The sequence below is a fragment of the Coffea eugenioides genome, unplaced genomic scaffold, assembly GCF_003713205.1.
Source record: "Coffea eugenioides isolate CCC68of unplaced genomic scaffold, Ceug_1.0 ScVebR1_190;HRSCAF=780, whole genome shotgun sequence".
Lineage (NCBI taxonomy): Eukaryota > Viridiplantae > Streptophyta > Magnoliopsida > Gentianales > Rubiaceae > Coffea > Coffea eugenioides.
In genome coordinates this window covers 38,779-44,910 of record NW_020862348.1, presented here as the reverse complement: position 1 = coordinate 44,910, position 6,132 = coordinate 38,779, and the positions used below count along the sequence as shown (strand labels likewise).

Sequence of the window (6,132 nt, the reverse complement as noted above, 5' to 3'; positions counted from 1 at the left end):
GATGTAGAAACATACCACTGAGACTATGTTTTTTACTCTTTTAAGCACATTTGTGTGGCAAATGTTTCTTTTTCTTCATTCCTAAATCCCCAAGCATGTTCTTTTTATACATATATATATATGTATGTATGTATTTTTTTGGGTTTTGCATTCATCTCTATAACAGAAGTGCAAATACACATGCATGAGCCCTAGAATCTACAATAAAAACAGTGTGTAAATGTTTTTTGTTTCCCAGATATCTCTTATCTCTGGAAGCCTGTTACCTCTTCACTATGTAAAAACTTAAAATGTTAAATAGCTTACAGAGCATGCTGGTGTTTTCTAACTTGATAACGATCTTGATCTTGCAGGTTTCCGATCTTTTTCCCATTGAGGACACCAGTCTGCGTCCAGCCGGGTATTCCATTAACAGTTCACCTATGGCGTTGCTGTGGTTCTACCAAGGTACTTGATTTGCCTTGCATGCTTAAATAGTTATCTAGATATTTAATCAAACTTTATACTCTCCACAATCACCACCACCTGTTCTGTTCCCCGGATATAGAAAAACCTCTCTTGTTCTTGAACCAGTTCCTAGCTCCCTGCCATTGCTTGGGCAGGATCTTTATTTGGAAGCAGGAGATTCGTTTCTTCTGCTCTGCCTTTGGTAACTATGTACTGATGCATTGCTTTTCCTTCAATGTGAACTAGGTTTGGTATGAATGGTGCGTAAGTTCTCCTGTCTCTACACCTGTACAAAACCCTAATGGTCGGTCATATTGGGTGGGCCTTTAGGACTTCCCTTTTAAGGTCTTACATGGAAGTGAGGCGGATTTGATATAGCTGATCTAGTGCAGAAGGAAAGCACTTGCCAGTTTAGTTTCTGCTTACGATGAGATGGATGCCAATGATGACAGAGCCCCTCTGTATTCCTATTTGGCACATGCTGGTGCAACCTCTTCATCCATTAACTCCTTTACAGTGGGAAAAAGATCGACCTTCATGAAAGCAACAGGAGAGATTGTTGACTTCTGTTTGGAAGTCTGTTGGTGTTTTTTTTTTTTTCCGTCAGAAACATGCTTACATCTTGCGGGCATTAGAGGGGATAAGGTTAATAACATGGAAGAGAATGTCCACCAGAGACTCAATTTTGTGAGAACATTTATTATACCTTGTTGAATTCCAGATTATGGTTCATGTACAAATAACAGAAGTAAATTGTAAACTCAGGTATTGCCCATTGGAAATGCATCGTTTAAGTCATACAAATTGCTTCCTTTGGACAAAACTACCTAGACATTCTGTTTCATGCATATGATACAGCATGAGTCGAGATATATCTCTACACAAAATTCTTCAACTGGCCCCCAAAAGAAATGACGAGACTGGTACCCTCGAATTTGCTTAGAACCAATTTGAATATAATGTTTGAAGAACTTAGGTCGCATCTGAAAAAACATGTGATGATGCTATCCGTTGATGATGATAAACATTTAGCCAAAGCGGCGTTGTTGTCATCCTCTACGGAGTGGAATTGCTAAATGGTAGGGTGTAAATAGGTTGTAGTTAGTTATGGGTGTTCAAATTTCGGAAAATTTGAAAAATTAGTCAAGCTAATTTGGATCAAAATTTCATATTTTGGTAAAATGGAATTCTGAAGCATTTTCAATATATAATGTTTAGAAAGACAAAAAGTAGAGCTTTGAGCTCTAGATTACCGACCGAATTCCAGAATTGTTATTATACACATGTAAAAATAAAAATAAAAAATCAATCAATCCGATTGATATCAGATTTTGTTAAAATGGAATTCAATAAATTGGAGTATATCCAACATATAATGTATGAGAAAATAGTTTGGGAACGGATATTAAAAGTAGAATCTTGTAGTTCTCCATTATTAACCCAACTTCCAAAATTGGTATTATATACAAATGCTATTATGTATGTGTGTGTGTAATATTAATCTATTAACTATTGGCTACTGACTAGTCTACTAAAAGTACTTAATTACTTATTTTTAAACTCTCTTGCAACTGATTAGTTATAACGCTGGAAAGTGGAAATGGCGAAACGCATGCATGTTGACTAGCTTCCTTTTTTTTTTTTTTTAATGCGATAATGACGAATGATTAGGAGTGCTAACGTTTATTATCATTTTTTAACATATTATGCTTGTTTGAGCTAAATTGAATGAATTTTATGGATATAAAACCATATGGGATTTAGTTTTGGTGCAATAGTTTTTTTTTTTGGAGGAAAATGAAAATTTTTTGGCTTACTATTGATATTTTGGATATTGGATATTATCGGTTATCCGACCGAAATCTAATTACCAATATTCAATTTGTCAAAATAAATTTTGGATGGTAATTGGATGTTGGTCTTGGAAGAAAAAATTGAAAACGTCCAATATTTTGTTTACTAAATTCCTGATTAATGACTGATGAACACCTTTAGTAGACAAGAATTAGGTTTTTTTTTGTTTAAGCAGTTAAGCATAGTGTGCACGTTATTTGCTTAAATCGAATTGAAAATGAATTCATCTATTTAACTCCAAAAGGATTAAATCCTTCTAGACTCTCCATCTATTTTTTTTTGGGGGGGGGGGGGTTGGTAATGGAGCGGCCGAGAAAGGGAGGGAGTTGGGCAAGGTAGTTTCCAAAAACATTTTCACATAATTAAAGGGAGATAATACCATTGCAAAAAATTCAAAAACAATTAAAATTTCAGTGGAAATATTCGGCAATTTTATTGGAGGGGCCCCCTAAAACCATGTAGATTGCAATTATAGATACCAAATTTTCGTTCATATTCATCTCATGTAGTTTTGTTTTCATCTTATTTGCCAAATTTTTCTTGAAATTTTATCTTTTACTTATCTATTTATTAGTCATTTACTCAATTCATTTTAGCATGAATTTTCATTGGCTTGTAGGTTTCTTTTAATTGAAGGAAAAGGAAAAGTTAAAAAAATAAAGGGAAAAATCCACTTTTCGTCTCCAAACTTTGACATGAAGACACATTTAGTCCCCAAACTTTTCGTCAGAACACATTGAGTATATGAATTAATGATTTTTTGCCACATTTAGTCAAAAAACGAGAAATTACTCAATTTGAACGGAGAAGACCACGTGGCCGTTAACCAAAGCCCAAATATTTGTGAAAACCAACAAAATAGAACCCACATTTTTACTCTCTCTAAACCATTGCTTTTCTTCTCCAAGTTTCCCCCTTTCCCACTGGTTGAAATATTTCCATCCTCTGAGTGGAGCTTTTTAATTTGTGATTGAAGGCCACTGAACATAGGGGTGAGCAAATTCGGTTCTTACCGAATTCATAACCGATTTCAAATTCAATTCGGTAATTTGAAATCGGGTATTTGATAATTTGGTACAAATTCGGTACGTACCAAATTCACCGAATTCTAATATGGTATGAAATAGGTAATGAGATTATGAATTAGGTAATAACTGATTTCGCATTCAAATTCGGTAATTGAAATCGGATACCGCATTACCGCATTTGAATTACCAAATTGGTATATAAAATTATATAATATATAGATAAATGCTATTTAGTATTAGTATATACTACTAATACTTTATTATATTATATAGGTAAATGCTATTAATAATAATTAGTATATGGTATTATCAATTTATCATCATATCATGTACTTATAATAATAATAATATATAATAATGTACAATATATTATTTTAGTATTTGTTAATTGTTATATGACTATAATAATACCAATATATAGTAATACATAACAATATAAGATAACTATAATACTTATTATTTTATACATGAGTAACATGACTAGAATTAGATAATAATTAACACATATATGTATAATACTAAATATTAAACAATAAACATAATTAGTAATTAAATTTAGATATTGGTAATTTGATACATCATTCATGTTTGAATTATTGAATATTTGAATGTGTAATCTCTAACTTGCAAGTATTAGTGTACTCTACATATTTAACATAAAAATTCACATTATCTATTCACTAATCTTAATTCTGAAGACTTTAAGTATAGATAAGACAACTAAGTAGTTAGCAGTGTAAGTGAATGCATATGAATTGCAAATCAATGTACTAGTGTATTGACTTTCACAATAATATATGTAAGTAAATAAGTTTTATTTTGATTTGAAATAAATTATAAGTTTGTAAGTAATATAACTTATCACTACTCATTGTAATTTGTAAGTTTGTAACTAATATAACTTATCACTACTCATTGTAATTTGTAAGTTTGTAACTAATATTACTTATTATTAATCATTGTAAATTATAAATTCATAAATTATCACTAATCATTGTACAGTCTAAGGTTTATTCTAGTTTAAATTAATCACTTTTTATGTGTTCCTTAAATCATAGACTAATGATTTTAGGCATAAGTTATCAAATAAGTTAAAATTCATATTATCTATTTACTAATCTTAAGGCTTTAAGTATAGACAAGACAACTAAGCAGTGTAAGACTGTAAGTGAATGTATGTGAATTGCAAATCAATGTATTAGTGTATTGACTTTCACAATAACATGTGTAAGTAAATAAGTTTTTATTTTGATTTGAAATAAATTATAAGTTTGTAACTAATATAACTTATCACTAATCATTGTAATTTGTAAGTTTGTAACTAATATTACTTATTATTAATCAGTGTAAATTATAAATTCATTGTAACTACTAACTAATATTGCTTATAATTAATCATTGTAAATTATAAATTCATAAATTATCACCAATCATTGTATAGTCTAAGGTTTATTTTAGTTTAAATTAATCACTTTTTATGTGTTTCTTAAATCATAGACTAAGGATTCTAGGTATAAGTGATCAAATAAATGCCAATTAAACCACAAAATGATTAGAACATAAGTAATGTGTTCAATTATGAATAAATTTAGGGATCAAATCAGTAATAATTTATAAATCATAGATGAATTCGGTTTAACCGAATTCATTACCGTTTTCGAATTTGAAATCGGTTGCGGAATGAATTCGGTTATGCCCAATTCGGAATTGAAAACGGTTTAAATTTTTACAGGTAGAATAACCGAATTCACCGAATTCAGTGCACCGAATTACCGAATTTGCACCGAATGCACACCCCTAACTGAACATGGAGAAAATGTCAGTTCAGAAGAAAGAATTCAACAATCGTGCACCCCCAAATTACGGTAAAATTTCTAGGGTATTTAGATAAAGAGTTAAATGTAAAATTTTTTAACTTTTGTGAGTATAATATTTAGATGTGGTCCCTGAGGTTTGCATTGTGGGTATATTCTGGTTACTTTGACTTGTATTGGGTTAAAAAGATTAATTATTTTTAACCTGATTGTCAGAGCTGACAATGTTTGAATAATATGCATGTGGTCCTTATTTGTGATTATGATATTAAGATGGGTCCATAAGATGTCCTCCTTATTTGTGATTATGACATTTATGCATTATTGAGTGCATTGTTGTTAATGTTAATGTATGCCCTGTTGATTATTGAATGTTGATATGTGCATTTTTTTATCAGAACAAGGCAGCACACTTATGACTCTAAGTTGTCACCATGGAGGGTTAACTTCCTACACTCCTCATCCACGTTATGAGGGTGGAGATGCATGTGTCATTGACTATGTTGAAAGCATAGGTTTAAGTGTTTTTGAAGTAGATAGATTGACTGAAAATGCTGGTTTGTATGGACACAAAGTGTATTATAGTTGGGAAAATAGCAATTTTATAAGGATAGAAACAAGTAGACAATTGCATGGATATATTAAGAGGAATGGTGGTTTAAATAGGGAAATTATTTTGTATGTTGAGTTCTTATTCCATGAAATCTTTGTTCAACAATTAGGCTACGATCCATATCAGATTAGTGAGAATGAAGGGGCTGATGGTAATGACAATTTTAATACACCTAATGCTGACCATAGAGAGGGAGGGAATGACAATGAGGCTAATGGGAATAATAATAATGATTCTGATTCAGGGAGTGAATCCTTCTTCTCAGTTAGGGCTGCAAACGAGTCGAGCCGAATCGAATTTTGGATTTATCGAGTCGAGCTCGACTTAATAACAGGTGAGCTCGAATTTGAGCCCGAGCTTGACGAGCCAAGAAAAT

At 31.4% G+C, this 6,132-nt stretch overlaps 1 long non-coding RNA gene across 1 annotated transcript; it reads left to right on the top strand.

Annotated features, from left to right (window-relative positions):
• The first annotated feature begins 358 nt into the window (after positions 1-358).
• On the top strand, positions 359-1,245 carry LOC113756033. The gene is made up of 2 exons (XR_003465827.1): positions 359-447; positions 694-1,245. It is a non-coding gene; the product is annotated as an uncharacterized LOC113756033 (long non-coding RNA).
• Positions 1,246-6,132: the final 4,887 nt, after the last annotated feature.